A 17,934-nucleotide genomic window follows, 5' to 3' on the forward strand; every position below is an offset into this window, starting at 1 on the left:
GGAGCATCCATATAGGCACTGAGCACTTTGGGACTCCTACAACAAGCTACAGCAGGAGTGCAAAACTTGTCAATAAACCACCCACCCATCCCTTCAAGCAACATTTTCTCCAATTATGGTTGGATCTGCACATCCTACAGCAGGACCCCTCAGCCACTTCAGAGACCAAGAACTGAGTCAAGACCCCACAGCTATTTCAGAGACCAAGAAGACAGCTATAGGCGGTAAGGATGTTTGGCTTCATTGGTTGAAGCATTGGGTATAGGAGTTGAACCCATGTTACAGTTGTACGAAATGGTAGTTAGGCCACACTTGGAGTACTATGTGTGGTTCTAATTACCAGGCCTGCTCTGCAGGCACCTCTCAGTTTCCACCTAACTGATAGAATTCACCTCCCTTCCAGACTCATGGCCTGCAGCCTATTTAACCCCAGTTTGCATCCACAGTCCTTGTTCACACATTGAACCAGCCAGCTTCACCCATTTGCTCCGTTTTCACACTCCCTGTCTAAAGTTTACCTTGTTTCTTGTTGTGTTTAGTTTCTGTTCTCTCCTGTTTCTTGGCCCCTCGTGGCTTGTTATTTTGCTGTTGGTTATTAAAGCTATCGTTCACCATTGAATTGTCTCGGCTGCTCTGCTTCTGGGTCAGGCCTCCTCTCCATTTCCTGACACTAATCGCCACACTACAGAGAATGCTGAAAGATTCACAAAGATACTATCTGGACTGGAGGGCATGTTATCAGGGGAGACTCAACAGGCTGGTACTGGTTTCCATGTAGCGAAGGAAGATGAGAGGTATATAAAACTATGATAGGCATAGAAAGGGTAGATAGGAAGCCTGCATCTGTTTCTCATAGAGGTACGTCTAAGACTAGAGGCCATAGGGTGGCATGTAGCATTGTGGTGAGGGTAATGCTTTAGAGCAACAGCGACACCGGTTCAATTCCTGTCACTGCCTGTAAAGCGACTGTGGGGTTTCTTCCTGGTGCTCTGGTTTCCGCCCACAGTCCAAAGACGGATGGTATGGGTAGTAAGTTGAGGGCATGTTATGTTGTCACCTGAAGCTTGGCAACGCTTGCGGAGTGCCCCAGGCTCATTGCTGGACTGTGTTGGTCACTGATGCAAATAGTGCATTTCACAAATAAAGCTAACCTTTATCTTTAAGGTGAGAGGAAGGAGGTTTAAAGCAGTTCTGGTTGTTTGGCATCCTGCTAGTGGAGACAGGAAGAGTAAGAAGGTCCTGGCCGGGTATCTGAATGAGCAGATATGGAATTTTAAACTTTTTATTGAGATAGGGGGCAAAATAGGCTCTTCCGGCCCTTCGAACTGCACTGCCTTGCAATCCCCTGATCCACGGTATCACGGAATAATTTACAATGATAACTAACCTACCAAATGGTAGGCCTTTTGACTGTGGGAGGAAACCGGAGCACCTGAAGGAAACGCATGCGGTCATAGGGAGAACGTACAAACTCCTTACAGAGATAGCAGGAATTGAACCCAGGTCACCAGCACTGTAAAGCGTTGTGCTAACCATTACCCTCCCTTGCAGGCAAATGGAGCTAGGAAAGATATTCATGGATTGATGGGCTGAAGGGCCTGTTTCTATACTGTACAATTCTACAGCTCTTTAACTGAGGTGGAGGCATGTCATTCTCAAACCTGAGGGACTTCTTAAAAAGAAGGGACCCTGATTTCAGTATCTCTAGACCTGATTATTCAGCAGTAGGAAGGTCTGGAGATTGCCAGTGTAAGAAGTAATCAGGGAATGTATTGTTAAAGACACAGAACACCACAACACCGAAACAGACCATTTAACCACTCTCGGTGGTGCCAAACTGTTATTCTGCTTTGTTCCATCGACCTGCAGCCAACCCATACCCGTCCCATCTATGCACTTATCCAAACTTCGATTAAATTGAGCTTGCATCCACCATTTCTGCCGGCTGTTCACTCCACACTCTCACCACCCTCCGAGTGAAGAAGTAACACTTCACTTTTCGCCCTTAACCCTTAACGTCTAGTTCTAGTCTCACCCAATCTCAGGAGAACGTAGTTTGACATTCCTCCATCTTCAATGTTCCTTTCAACTGGTAATGACCAGCGAGCACAAAAATCTTGTGCTGTGCAATTTTTTTGCCCAGTGCCAACAACATGTGTGCACTGGATTTTATATTTAGAGGTATTCATTTTAACAGCCGGCAAAACACCTTCAATAAGAACTTTAATCTCCTCTGGGTTTGATCGTTTTCACTTTCGTCCATCTGCACTCTCAGAAAACATACGTAGCAGGCCTGTAGCAGGTAATGAAGGATTTTCTTGGCAGAGTTTTTGCACACCATCCACATGTGATTTATTTGCTAAATGAAGTTTTTAAAAGTTAATTTCCAAATATCACTTCACTTCTTCCCACTTGCAAATTCTGCAGCAGCTTTTGCATCACAATACACATAGGTAACACCATTTTCTGTGTTGTACAAAAATATTTCTTGTGGCTGCACGTTCCAGACCTCATGAGCTTTCAGTGTAGCAGTTTCTACTGTTTCATTAAGCCATTCCATTTTAAATGAATGAGCAGTTCTTTTATGCTTCATGATCGTTGCTTCTTTGGAATTCAACATAATGAATCAATAAAAATAGTATAAATAAATCAGTTCCAAAATCTGCAGGTGACAACCTTTTGTATGCAGTTTAAATTCCTTTGTGCACTAATAGCAAAAGATGTGTGAATGCGGACAGGCGCACACCTTAGGGGGAACATTGCCCCCTCCCTCATCTGCCTTTGCCCTTCCCATTCATGTGGATTCACCTGTCACCTGCCAGCTCTTGGTCCACTCTTCTCCCCTCCCCAAAGCTTTTTATACTGGCTCTCTCCCCTCTTCCTTTGAGAGGAAGGGTCTTGACCCAATATGTTGACTGTCCATTTCCCTCCATAGCTGCTACCTGACCTGCTGAATTCCTCCAGCTTTTTGTGAATTGCTCTAAACAGTCCTACTCATTTCCATTCTCCCTGAAGCAAAGAGCTGTTATCCTGTGTGAATCATAATCAGCTAGTAAGGAGGGAACACTAGTTTATTAATGGTGTTCAGTGTGGCGATGGACTCTGTACCTGATCTTTCCCTATTGCTTGCATGGTGGGGAGGAGGGTTGGGGGGGGGGGGTCAGTGCTTCTACTGCTACAAGTGAAGGGAGAGGGAGGGGGAGGGTCGATGGTTCTGCTCCTGCTTGTGCATGGGACGGGGAGGGGGCACTGGGGTTCTGATGCCTCTGTCGTTCATTTTTGTTATTTTGTTTTCTGTACGTGTGAAGAGTAAGAATTTCAGGATGCATACTGTACACATTCTCTGATATTAAATTGAACCATTGGAATTCTTCCGATGTAATCATGGTAAGACACATCTTTAATGTTTGATACTTTTAATTTTAATTCTTATTTATTTATTTGGAGATCTCTAATATAATATCTAATGATGATCTTTTTTTAACCACAAGCTGAATTTGGTATTTTAAAGCAACATACTTCACCATTTTACTACTTAACAGAGGAAAATATTATGATGCAGCACAAAATTGAAATCTGATTCAAAATGGGAATCTTCATTGAACGCTATTCTACCAAGTTTTCTCAACAAAAGAATCTTTTGTTTAATTTTAATTAAAAATATATTGTGCCAAATCCCTTGAGCCAAAGTGTAATAATATTCCATGAGTGTGCTATCCCGTTCCCCAAAAATCCAGAACGGTTTATATGTCGCTCACCAACTAACTGCGGAATATAACCACTGCACGCTAACATTTATGGTCCATCCAAAGGACTGGTTTTATTGCACTTATAAAATATACATTGCAATTTATTGAATTGCTTTGTGTTGAAATCTGCTGGAATTTTATTGCCTCTGCTCTGATCAAGAATTCTGAGCTAGCACTTGTAGAATTTGATAAGGTGTAGGATAGCACAATAAATATAATTTAATTTTATTTGATTAGGGTCGACCTGGAGAAAATCTGTGGTAAACAAATAATGCAGTAAGAGTTACAGCAGAAAATGGGGAGAGCATCAGTTCACAGCTCTTAACTAATTTGCAGCTGACAATAATGTACTCACTAGCCAGAATATCTCATTCAAATTCCCTCTTTGCTTGTCCTATTTTTACAGCAAGATGCTCCATTTTTTTTTACGGTTAATACTTTTATTAAAGACTTTGGAGATAATATAGTATCATTGAAGCTTTCTCTACTGAATGCGTCCTTTTGATAACTTCTCCCTATTGCAGGTGTGTTGCAGGACTTGTCAGTGCAGTGTCCTCATCATCACCAGCGTGAACCAAGCGCTGACCTTCCGCAGGTGTGTGCGCGCAGTGTGTCTGCCTTAAGGTTATCGGGTTTCGCCCTCTGAGAAGGAGGCTGACGACACACAGGTCCACAGTTACACACTGATGGATTGAGACAGGCTGTCACAGTTCACTGGGGTACAAAGTTGGAGCCGCAAACAGTTGGTACATATTTTGCCGGAGACAAAGATGAGGTTGTAAACAGCACTTATCTCAGATCTAATAATTATTCCCTTTTAGTTTAAAGATGCAGCACTGAGTGGCACCCATGTGCGCGTTGCTTAAAGAAAGTTCAAAGTAAATTTATTATCAAAGTGCATATATATGTGTCACTATATACAACACTGGGAGTCATTTTCTTGCAGGCATTCACAGTAGAAGAAAGAAATACTACAGAATCAATGAAAAGCTACATACAGACAGTCATGTGCAAAAGAAGCCAAGCCATGCAAATACAAAAAAAATACGCAAGCAAATAAACATATAGGTAACTAAATAAGCAGATAAATAAATAGATAGATGATTAAAAAGTAGATATATAGATAAATAAATATTGAAAACTTGAGTTATAAAGTCCTTGAAAGTGAGTCTGTAGGTTGTGGAATCGGTTCAGTGTTGAGGTGAGTGAAGTTATCCACTCTGGTTCAGGAGCATGATGGTGTAGGGTAATAATTGTTCCTGAACCTGGTGGTGTGGGACCTAAGGCTCATGTACACATTTCTGATGTGAGCAGTGAGAAGAGAGCATGGCCTGGATGATATTGAGTATGGCTACTGCTTTCTCGTGGCAGCTGTACTTGCAGACGTGGTCAATGGTGGGCAGGGCTTTGCCTGTGAAGGACTGGGCTGTATCCACTATTTTTCGGAGTCTTTCCATTCTTGGACATCAGTGTTTCTATAGCAGATAATGATGTAAGCCTGCATACTTAAAAAGTCTTGTTAAAGTGGATGTAATGGTTGGTGATGTACTATCTTGAAGAAGAGGAAGAGTTATTTGCACAGGTTGTCTTCTTTTGCACATTGGTTGTTTTTCAGTCTTTGTGTGTAGTTTTTCATTGATTCTTTGTATTTCTCTGTTCTACTGGGAATGCCTGAAGGAAAATAAATTTCAAGGTAGTATATGTTGACATATATAGTCAATGGCCACTTTATCAGCTACATCTGCTTGTTAAAGCAGATATATAATCAGTCAATCATGTGGCAACAACTCAATACATAAAACCATGCAAACATGGTCAAGAGGTTCAGTTGTTGTTCAGACCAAGCATCAGAATGGGGAAGAATTGTGATCTAAATTACTTTGACTGCAGAATGATTGTTGGTGCCAGATAGGGTGGTTTGAGAATCTCAGAAAGTGCTGATCTCCTGGGATTTTCATGCACAACAGTTTCTGGAGTTTACGGAGAACAGTGCAAAATACAAAAACCCATTGTGTGTAGGTGAGTGGCAGAGAAATGGGAGGTAGACTTAACTGTAGTCTTTGTTGTAATAGAGCAAATGTAACTCTGGCTTGTGCAGATTGTTTTGCATGTTAGAGATATTCAAAACAATGACAGCTGACAAAGCAGGGGTTGATGGCTGACAGCTTTCAGGCTGGGGCATTTCAGGATGTTGCTACTAATCCATGCCTTCTTACTGAGCCTAGGAAGCTTTGGTCCATTTGGACTGACATCTGTTTCCAGTAGATTCGGGGACAGTGTTCACTTGGGCCATTCCTGGGGCTGATTTATTTTAAAAATATTTTGGCTGAGGAAAAAAACATTATAAAGGACATGAAGAGGCAACATACACTGAAAATATTTCTGCATGCTTATGGTCTTCTGTTGCCGCACCCATCCACTTCATGGGTCCTGCACACCTCTGTAGTAACATGTGGTTATTTGAGCTACTGTCGCCTTCCTGTCAGCTTGAACCAATCTAGCCATTCTCTGACCTCCCTCATTAACAGGGCACTTTCACTGACAGAACTGCCACTCACTGGATGTTTTATTTTGTTTTTCCACACTATTCTCCGTAAATTCTAGAGACTGTGCAGATAAAAATTCCAGAAGATCAGCAGTTTCTGAGATACTCAAAGCACCCCATCTGGCACCAACGATCAAGTCACTCAGATCACATTTCTTCCCCAACTCTGAAAATGAGAGGAGAGTGGACTATGATAGAAAGGGAAGGAGGAAGGGCACCAACGGGAGGTGATGTTGGCCTGAACTTCTTGACCATGTCTGCATGCTTTTATGCATTGAATTGCTGCCACATGATCGACTGATTAGTTATTTGTGTTAATGAGCAGGTTACAAGTGTACCTACTGAAGTGGCCACTGAGTGTATGGCTACATACATTCTCCTGAACTTTTCTACAGGAACATCCTCTGAATAGAGGCATCTTCAGCCATTGCAGAACCCACTCAATTATGGACTAGAATGTCTACTGACATTCCTCTGCACAAATCTCAGGAGTGGGACTTGAATCCACAACCTCATAAACTCAATTGTAAGAGCCTTGTGAACTGCACCCCATAAATATGCAACAACAAATGTACCTACATCTATCTAAGAAATTTGGGTTGCAAAGGTGAAACACGCTCAACCTGGGTTCTGACCTATTCTGAATATAAAGATAATCCTATTGAATTTAAATGCATAAGTTCAGTGACAAATTCAGTGCAATCAAAATTGATTGGGTGAACATTGGAGTACTTGATCTTTACAGACTTCAAGTTAGACTCTGGATCCCATATCTTAGTGACTTCATTTTAATGTGACAGAGCCAAAAACCTGTTCATTTCTTTTGTTTCAATACTGATTTGATAACCAAATTCATGTTGTTAAGTTTGATGCTCTTCTATTGACTTCAATGAGAAAGCTAATTTAAGAAAATGCTTACACCGGTTTTTTATAGAATATGATTAATAAGAATAATTGATAAAATGTTTCTATAACTGATCAGTGTAACTGATTTCTCCTTCAAATATGAAAAGCTATGTTGCTGAGCTAAGGACTAATTATCCGAGCTAGTGTAGGAGGTAGCAGCTAACTTCCCTGCTTATTCTGAATTCAATAGCAATCGATATTTTGAACAGTGAGATATCATTTGGTGTTATCTGCTTGCTGTAAAATATCAATTACAAATTGTTCAGTAAAAGTACTCTCACGAATTGACTAGCCCTTGTCATTCAAACACCGGATATTAAAACTAGATATTGCTGTTTATTTGGAGATGGTAGTTACTTCACAATAATGGTGCGCAGAAGAGGCTCTCTGGAGCGGCATAGTAGCATTGTGGTTAGCACAACGCTTTACAGTACCAGTGACCTGGGTTCAATTCCTGACACTTCCTGTAAAGAGTCTGCACCTTCTCCCAACGACCGCATTGGTTTCTTCCAGGTGCTCTGGTTTCCTCCCACAGTCCAAAGAGCTTCCAGTTGGTAGGTTAGTTGGTCATTGTAAATTGCCCCTTGATTAGGCTAGGGTTAAATTGGGGCAATTGCTGGGCAGTGCAGTTCAAAGGGATGACAGGGCCTGTTCTGCGCTATATCTCAATAAATCAAAAATAAATAAATATACTTATATGCCATGAAACTTGTTGTTTTGTGGCAACAGTAATGTAAAAACACTTAAAATTGCAACACATTACAAAAATAAAAAAAAGTTCAAAATAAAACTATCAAAGTAATGATCATGGGCTCAGCTGAACCATTTTTCTGCCTAGTCCCACTGACCTGCACCTGGCTCATATCCCTCCATACACCTCTCATCCATGTACCTGTCCAAATTTTTCTTAAATGTTAAAAGTGAGCCCGCATTTACCACTTCATCTGGCAACTCATTCCACAATCCCACCACTCTCTGTGTGAAGAAGCACCCCCCCCAATGTTCCCTTTAAACTTTTCCCCCTTCACCCTTAACCCATGACCTCTGGTTTTTTTCTCCCCTAGCCACAGTGGAAAAAGCCCACTTGTATTCACTCTATCTATACCCATCATAATTTTATACACCTCTATCTCTCATCCCTCATTCTCCTACACTCCAGGAAATAAAGTCCTAACCTATTCAACCTTTCTTGGTAACACAGTTTCTCAAGTCCCGGCAACATCCTTGTAAACCTTCTCTGCACTCTTTCAATCTTATTAATATCCTTCCTGTAATTCGGTGACCAAAACTGTGCACAATACTCCAAATTCAGCCTCACCAATGCCTTATACAACCTCACCATAACATTCCAACTCTTATACTCAATACTTTGATTTATAAAGGCCAGTGTACCAAAAGCTCGCTTTACTACCCTATCTACCTGTGACGACAACAAAGCTTCTTGCAAATTTCTGTGGAAAGATGGTGGAGAGCATTCTGGCTGGCTGTACCACAGCTGGCTCCACCACTGGCACAACCCTCCCCATCATCAAGGGCATCTTCAAGAGGTGGCATCCATTATTAACGACCCTCACCATCCAGGGCATGCCTTCTCCTCATTACTATCATAGAGGAGGAGTTAAAGGAGCCAGAAAAGCCACACACATCAATTAACGAACAGCTTCTTCCCCTCCACCATCAGATTTCTGAAAGGTCCATGAACACTACCTCACTCTTCTGCTCCGCAAGGTTCACTTGCCGCTGCACTGAGGCTGGGGCCTGTGGAATCATATTCACAACTTTCAGTTCTGAATGCGCTTTACTTCCTTTTGTTGTTTGCACTATTTGTTTTTTTTTGTTTCTGCACATTGGGTGTTGGGCGGTCTTCTTTTGTTTTAATGGGTTCTATTGGGCTGCTTTGTTCTGTGGCTGCCTGTAAGTAGATAAATCTCAAGGTTATCTAACGTATACATACTTTGATAATAGATGTACTTTGAACTTTTCTTTTGCACTGTTCATTTACTTTTCTAGTCTAGAGTGGTATTATGTCTTTGCACTGCATTGCTGCTGCAAGCAACAGATTGTATGTTCTATAAGCCAGTGATAATAAATCTGATTCTGATTCTGACATTAAGTGGAAGGTAAGGTAGAAGGGAACACTCCAGGGTTCAGGATTGAAGAGCTCATGATGTGGTACTATAAGGAGGAGTGATTAGAAGGGAACACTCCAGGGTTCAGGATTGAGGAGCTCATGATGTGGTACTATAAGGAGGAGTGATTAGAAGGGAACACTCCAGGGTTCAGGATTGAGGAGCTCATGATGTGGTACTATAAGGAGGAGTGATTAGAAGGGAACACTCCAGGGTTCAGGATTGAGGAGCTCATGATGTGGTACTATAAGGAGGAGTGATTAGAAGACGTTAATGTGGACTGTCCACAGCACATCCTTGGAACGCATTGGTTGATAACAAGAATGATGCATTTCACTGTATGTTTCAATGTCTTGATGTACATGTGACAAGACTAATCTTTAATCAAGGAATCAGAAACAGAACACAGGTAAAAGATATGAAACATTTAACGTGACTCAGGAGCAACTTCCAGCGTGGAAATGCCATTGGACCAGAAGTGTGAGACATTGTAGCCAGCTTTAAGAGTTATGGGAGGTAGAATCCATGGTGCAGAATTCACTTGGTGGGAGACAGGCTTTATTGTGGTCAGCTGTGGATTGAAGATGTGAATTTTGGGACTTTTTATTGCATGATTGTGATAGCAATTGTGCTTACTATCTTGAGTGTGCTTTGTGCTGTGTGTTGAGACCGTTGGTACTGTGTTTTACATCTTGACCCCGCAGTGACGCTGTCTCGTTTGGCTGTATTCATGTATGGCTGAATGACAACTAAACTTGAATTGAATATATGCAACCAAATGAAGCAACGTTCCTCCGGACCAATGTGCACCCACAAAACATATATCACACACAGCCCAAAAATATCACCATGAAAACGTTAATAAAATATAATTCAAAGCACATGCAATGTGCAGCACAGGTAAGAAGAAAATGCCCCTTTATCACATTTAGGTATTTTCCTGAGCAGTGTGCCTGTCTGGAATGCAGTAATATGCCTCCTGAAACTATACTCAGTCCTCACTTAAAGACCCTGAGTCCAGTAATCGCTGTCAAGTAATTTTAGGAAAGGTAATTTATTGGCTATAGTTACCATAAGTCTGGATTTATGAATGTATTGGAGCTTGAATGTCACGGTGGGGGCAGGGGAGGGGAAAGAAAGACATATTACTAAGACACATTTGAATGTAAGCTTTTGAATCCAAGAGCTTTTCTTTGACCTCTTGATCAGAAGGTGCAGACACCTCACATTAAGATTGTCCAATCTGCACCTGTTTAGTGGCTGAAGATTCAGTGATTGAAAAATAAAAGTGCAGGGTTGGGACATTTTTGGACCAGCTGAAGCAAAACAAAGAGATTAAAAAAAGACCCAATGCTGTCGCTTATTTTAAATGAATCCTATGCTCAGCGATGCAGAGATCAAAATAAAACAACTACTGTTAGTTTGAGAGCCTCACCTGCGGCAGTGTTATTGATAAGTCTGTCAACTCTTCTAATATTGGACAAGTAATGACAGCTGATGATTAGGCTGCTCCTGAGCTATTAAGTACATTTTGAGTCCTTACACAAGAGCTTCTTAATCATGTGGGAACAAAGCCTGCCTTCAGAGTGATTATAACCCAAAGAGTCGAGGGCCTGAATCTCTCGATCTGAAAGACACCAACTGTTACGCTTTCGGGATCCTCCGAAGTTGTCGTAGAGATGGATGTCAAGGGTCACCCTGTGGTGTTATCTGCAATGAATGAGGCTTGGCTCGCTGGGACCGCTGACAGAAGTGCCCGGTGAAATTACAGAAAATTGGGTGTTTTGTCAACATTTCATCAGCAGATTTGCCGCAAACCGGCTCGAGACTCAGACAGTTAAATGCATCAGTCAGGCAGAATTGACTGACAAAAAAAGCCCTATGTTAAGAGTGATATTTTATATCATTTCTTTCAGTGATTGCTAAGTGTCTGGAAAGCCATCTTAACACGAGATATCTCTGGTTTACGTTCACCGTGGTTTCACGGGAACAAATGAATTTAGTAGAAGGAAGACCACTGGAACAAGACGACATTTTAATCAGATTGTTGCTCAGTCTCCTTTTTGCCATTTCAATTTTTATTATTCTTTAAATAATTTAAAAATTATTATTTTTTTTAATGGAGGTTCTTGTGTTCGTACAGGAACAGTTTGTACTGTGTTCCTCCCTCCCTCTCGTTCGATGCTGCCAGAGGATTGTGCTGGAGTCCTGGGACTCGGGCAGAAGTTAACCAACACAGCTTGTGGTTTGGCCTCTGTAGTTCATGTTGTGATGTCTTGCTGGTTCCTGGTTGCTCCTTTACTTGTGGCTATTCGGCCGATCTTGACCAGGGTGGCCTGCAGATAACAAGGATACTGTGCTAGATTTGGCCTGAATTGAAAATTCTTTCAATTTTGTGTTTTATACTCTGCGTTGTTGGCTCATTTTTTTTCCTGTTTGCATGATTTGTTTTTTTTTTGTGTTTTGTTGGGGGGGGGGGGTTGATGTTTTTCTTTGAGTGGGTTCCATGGTTTTCTTTGTTTCGTGGCTTTCTGTGTGAGGATGAACCATTGGGGTTCATACTTTGAATCTTTGAATCTAAATCTTCTTTGCTGAAGGAAACGCATCTTCCCACGGGTGCCATCGGTAATATGCACAGACTGATATCTCAGTCCAGATATTACAGATTGGAGTGAAAAGAAAGGAAATCAAACCCCCACCCAGAAACTAGACACACTTTGGCCTAGCTGAAAATCAAAAATAAACCCGTAGATGCTGGAAATCTGAAATAAAAGCAGAAAATGCTGGAAAAACTCAGCAGGTCGGGCAGCTTCCATGGAAAGAGAATCAGTTAATGTTCTGGGACTGGGGAAGAGAATGATACAAGTTAGCTTTCGGTAGGAGAGAAGATAGGGGTAGGGATGTGTAGAACAAAGGGGATATTTGTGATGGGACGTCAAATGGCTTCATGGACCATTTACTGACACTGCCCAAAAGGAGGCAGTGGCAAACCACTTCTAAAGAAATAAATGTCCAGAACAATCGTGGTCATGGAGAGACCATGATTCACCCATGTCATACAACACAGCACATAATGATGATTATGATTATGATGACGAGGACTTGGGTTTCATGGTCTATGTGATGTGTTGTTCATGGCAAGTTTGTGGAATCTGTCCAACAGTCTAGATTGTACAAGTATGATAACGAGATAGTATCATCACCTGCCTACAGGAAAAATGTAAAGAAGGTTGAAAGAGTACAGAGAAAATTCACAAGGATATTTAAAAAGCAACCACGAGGAAATTGGCAGATGCTTGAGATTCAAACAACACACACAAAATGTTGGTGGAACGCAGCAGGCCAGGCAGCATCTATAGGAAGAAGCACTGTTGACATTTTGGGCCGAGACCCTTCGTCAGGTCCTGGACCCAAAATGTCGACTGTACTTCTATAGATGCTGACTGGCCTGCATTCCACCAGCATTTTGTGTGTGTTGCTCACAAGGATATTGTTGGGTCTGGAGGACCTCAGCTATCAGAAACGATTAAATGGGTTAGGACTTTATTCCTTGAAACATAGAAGACTAAAAGGAGATTTGATAGAAGTATACAAAATTATAAGGGGCATAGATAGGGTGAATGCAAGCAGGCTATTTCCACTGAAGTTGGGCAGAACTGTCTTGGGTTAAGGGTGAAAGGTGAAAAGATTAAAGGGGACATGAAGGCAAACTTCTTCACTCTGAGAGTTGTGAGAGTGTGGGACAAGAAAGCATTCAAAAAGTTTAAGTGATGTACGTGAGTTCGATTTCAACGTTTAAGAGAAGTTCAGATAGGTACATGGATGGTAGGGATATGGAGGGCTCTGGAAACCCATGCAGATCGATGGGAGCAGGCAGTTTAAATGGTTCAGTACTGACTAGATGGGCCAAATGGCCCATTTCTGTGCTGTACTTTTCTGTAACTCTATGACTCTATAGAAAAAACTAAGTACATAGATTATTGAACAGTACAGCACAGTGCAGGCTCTTTGGCCCACAATGTTATGTCGACCTTTTAAGCCACTACAGGATCAATCTAACCTTTCCTTCCCACATTGCCCTCCATTTTACTTACATCTATGTGCCTATCTAAGAGTTTCTTAAATGCCCCTAATGTATCTGCCTCTACCATCATCCTTGCTAGGGTGTTCCACGCACCTACTGCTCTCTGTGTTAAAAATCTACCTCTGAAATTCCCCCTATACTTTCCTCCAATCACCTTAAAAATATGCCTTCTTATATTAGCCATTGCTGTCTTGGGAATAAGTCTCCAATTGTCCTCTCCATCAAAGCCTCTTATCATCTTATACTCCTCTATTAAGTCACATCTCATCCTCCTTTACTTCAAAGAGAAAAGCCCCAGCTCACTTAATCTATCCTCATAAGACATGCTCTCTAATCCAGGCAGCGTCCTGGTAAATCTCCTCTGCACCCTCTCTAAAGCTTCCACATCCTTCCTATAAAGTGGTGACCGGAAATGAACACAAAAGTTTAGCTGAGCTGCAATGTTACCTTGTGGCTCTTAAACTCAATCCCCAACTAATGAAGGCCAACACACCATAGGCCTTCTTAACAACCTATCAATCTGTGCAGCAACTTTGAGGGGTCTATAGACATGGACCCCTGTGCCCCTACATAGCTATGAATCCTACACGACTTCCAGCATCTGCAGAATCTCCTGTGTTTCTGAAACATGCAATTATGAATTTAAGTGAGCTTATTTTTTTATTTTTGTCTCTATATAAATGCTTTTCAATCAAGACCTTTAGAAAGAATGGGAAAGGCATTTGATAACATGGTTGCTACTGCCTTGTGTATGTCTACAGTCACCCCTGGTCCCGAGCCATCGTGAAGAATTTGTTCTCAAGGCCAAGAACAGTAATCTAATATTCTGCTGTCCCTGCCTTGAGGACTCAGGACAGCTGTGAAGACCATAAGATCAGAAAACTTTGGAGTAGTATTAGGCCATTTGGTCCATTACATCTGCTCTGCCATTCCATCATGGCTGATTTAATATCCCTCTCAACCCCATTCTTCTCATCATAACCTTTGACACCCTGACTAATCAAGAACCTGTCAACCTCTGCTTTAAATATACCTAAAGACTTATCCTCCACAGCCAGCTGTGGCAATGAATTCCAAAAATTTATCACCCTCTGGCTAAAGAAATTTTTCCTCATCAGCTTTCTAAAGGGGCACCCTTGCATTCTGAGGCAGGGCCCACTGGTCTTCGGCTTCTCTACTATAGGAAACATCATCTCCACATCCACTGAAACTAGGCCTTTCAATATTGTATAGTTTTCAATGAGATTCCCCTCATTCTTCAAACCTCCAGTGAGTAAATGTTCAGAGTCATCGATTGCTCCTCTTATGTTAACTCTTTCATTCCCAGGATCACTCTTGTGAATCTCTTCTGGATCTGTTCCAATGCCGGCGCATCCTTTCTTAGATAAAGGGCCCAAAACTGCTCATGGTAGTCCAAGTACGGTCTGACCAATGCCTTATAAAGCCTCAGTTTATACATCTGTCTCTCTGAGCCCCAGGTTTCCCTTCATTCGTTCCAGTTCCCAGAATAACAAACACTTCATTATTAAACCACCCCCACACCTTTTGTCCCAAATTAAGAACTTCCCTGCTCGTAAGTGAAGGAGCAGGTGATCTGATGAAAATGAGAGCCACAGGGAATGCCCCTCATCCTGAACAGGCAGAAGCAATGGAACAGCCGTGTTGACGTTCTCAGAAAACACGCTTGAATTAATCTCCCAAACAATGCAGGTCTCTGTCACTTTATGCTTACTCTTAACAACATTCAGGCTTGGCAGTTTGAAATAAATATCCCAAATACTTCAAGTAGTTGCGTTTGTCAGGTTTTTTTTATATTTCTGAAAGAATCATTTTGGCAGGTTCTCCCAGAACAAGTGTCTCCACAAAGAAGTTGAAGTGGCAGAGAGTTACCGAAAACTATGAAACATGATAATGTGGAATCTGAGCCAACACACTGCTAACTATCCAACCGTTTAGGACTAACAGGAATTTCAATTTTTATGTTCAAAACCTTTTCTATTAAAATTATTAAGAATTTACTGTGGGGGATTGAATGAAATTTGTAGCATGTTGGTCCATGTCTCCTGCAATCGGAGTGGTGTGGTTCTGCTTGTGGGGGTGAGGATGGATCAACCTCAATGATAATGGAGCACTCCCCCAAAAGATGGCTTGTCAAACGTTTACTCACATTTTAATCAGGTACAGGAAGGAATCACAAGCAGGTTTAATATCACTGGCATATGTTGTGAAATTTGTTAACTTCATGGCTGCAGTACAATGAAATATATAATAAATAAATCCAGAGAAATAATTGAGTTACATTAAGCATATGTGGATATGTCTCTTAAATAGTTAAGTTAAAATAAATAGTGCAAAATAACAGAATTTTAAAAAAGTGGTGAGGTAGTGTTCATGGATCCAATGTCCATTTAGAAACTGGATGACGGAGGGGAAGAATCAACTCCTGAATCACTGAGAAAGTATCTTCAGGTTTCTGTACCTCCATCCCGATGGTAACCGTGAGAAGAGGACATATCCTGGGCGATGGGATCTGTTCTTTGAAGATGTTGCTTGGTGAGCTTCCAAAGAGGTATAAGAACATGGAAGAGGCAGGGTAGGAAAAATTGACGTTGTCCATAAGAGGGCAGCCCACAAGTGTCGCCACAATTCCTGGCACCAACATAGCATGGCCACAATTCACGAACCTTAACCGACCATCTTTGGAGCGTGGGAGGAAACCAGAGCACCTGGAGGAAACTCAAGTGGTCGGGGAAGGACATACAAATTCCGTAGTAGTTTGCCTGTGTGCTCAGGGCTCGAGCTCCTCCTCTTGCTTTTTGCCACCTAAATTCTTAGATTCAGATTCAGTCTTAGTTATCACATGTACATCAAAACATCCAGTGTTCTGTGTCGATAACATCAACAGCCAAACTGGGGGGCAGCCGGCAACTGTCAACACACATTCCAGCAGCAGTATAACACAGCCACCATGTTCAACACAACAGAACACAGGGAGGCATGGCAGCATCGTGGTTAGCACAAAGCTACCAGTACCAGTGACCCGGGTTCAATTCGCCGTGCTGCCTGTAAGAAGTTTGTACATTGTCCCTGTGGACCACATTGGTTTCCTCTGGGTGCTCCGGTTTCCTCCCACAGTCCAAAAGACATACTGGTTCGTTGGTTAATCGGTTATTGTGAATTGTGCCATGATTAGGGTTAAATTGGGGGTTCCTGGATGGTGCAGCTTGAAGGACCATTGTACTCACTGGAATTTAGAAGAATGCGGGGGATAGGGTGGGTGTGGAGAGGTGTTTCCTATGGTGGAGATATCCAGAACTACAGGGCCCAGCCTCAAAACTGAGGGGTGACCTTTTAGAACAGAGGTAAGGAGAAAATTTTTTAGCCAGAGAGTAGTGAATCTGTGGAATGCTCTGTCACAGACTGCGGTGGAGGCCAAGTCCCTGGGTATATTTAAGGCAGAAGTTGATAGTTTCCTGATCAGTCAGGGCATCAAAGAATATAGCGAGAAGGCAGGTGTATAGGGTGAATGGGATCTGGGATACACCATGATGGAATGGCGGAAAAGACGTGATGGGCTGAATGGCCTAATTCTGCTCCTATGGACCAGAAGGGCCTGATTCATGTTGTACCTCAGTAAATTAGTAAGTAACTAAACAACACAGCGCAACACACAACGCAACACACAACGGAATAACGTAAGAATCAACAACAACAAAACAGAACAAGACATCAACTGTAAAACAAACCCCACTCCCGCCCTCCCACCCCGTCACACACACAGGCCTCCAAACCCAGAGCAAGACACCTGTAGACCTCCAGTCCTTGGCCGCAGACCCTCAGACCCGCAGACATCAGACCTCCAACCCTCCAGTGTCTGGCCCGGGCTCTCTATCCTCCAGTTTCTGGCCCAAACTTGTCCTCTGCCTCTGGAGTGGCTGAGCTCTGGACTTCGGCCTCACAGTGTTAATACTCTGTCCCTTTCTCCCTCAAGCGCTCTCTTTAAAAGCATCCACATCTTCAGCTACAAGCAAGACTGAACCGCGCATCCTCACTCATCTCTAGGAGGCTCAGGTCCTGCAATGTGTGCATCACAGTGCCAGTAACAAGGTAGTGTGACGTTGAATATCTAGCCAGCCTGTCATTGGAGGTCAGTGACTCCAACATCCTGACCTTACCTTTTGATTGGCACAGCCGCCCCCTGCTGCTGCGTCTTCTGTCATCACCGCTCACGGCTGCTGTCAGCCACAGGCTGTTCATTTCCCTGGCCACTTCGAGCTGCCCTTTGCTACGCAAATTGATGTTACTTGTAGCATATTTCCAGAGAATGACACTGGGAGTAATTGGCCAAGTGGATTGTGGAGTGACAGGAATTTTAAAAAGCTGCGCTGCTTCATTGAATTCAGGGGGGAAGAAACATAGACCTATTTTAAACACAAGAGATTCTGCAGATCCTGAGCAAACAAGCTAAAAATATTGGATGAACACAGCAGGTCAGATGACTGTGTTGGTTCCTGATAACGA

At 42.3% G+C, this 17,934-nt stretch overlaps 1 long non-coding RNA gene across 1 annotated transcript in view; it reads left to right on the forward strand.

Moving 5' to 3' along the window:
• The window catches only part of LOC132407416 (uncharacterized), a 93,925-nt gene that overhangs the window by 63,093 nt on the left and 12,898 nt on the right, over positions 1 to 17,934 (forward strand). The window lies entirely within an intron of this gene.

This window comes from Hypanus sabinus, chromosome 18, assembly GCF_030144855.1.
Source record: "Hypanus sabinus isolate sHypSab1 chromosome 18, sHypSab1.hap1, whole genome shotgun sequence".
NCBI lineage: Eukaryota > Metazoa > Chordata > Chondrichthyes > Myliobatiformes > Dasyatidae > Hypanus > Hypanus sabinus.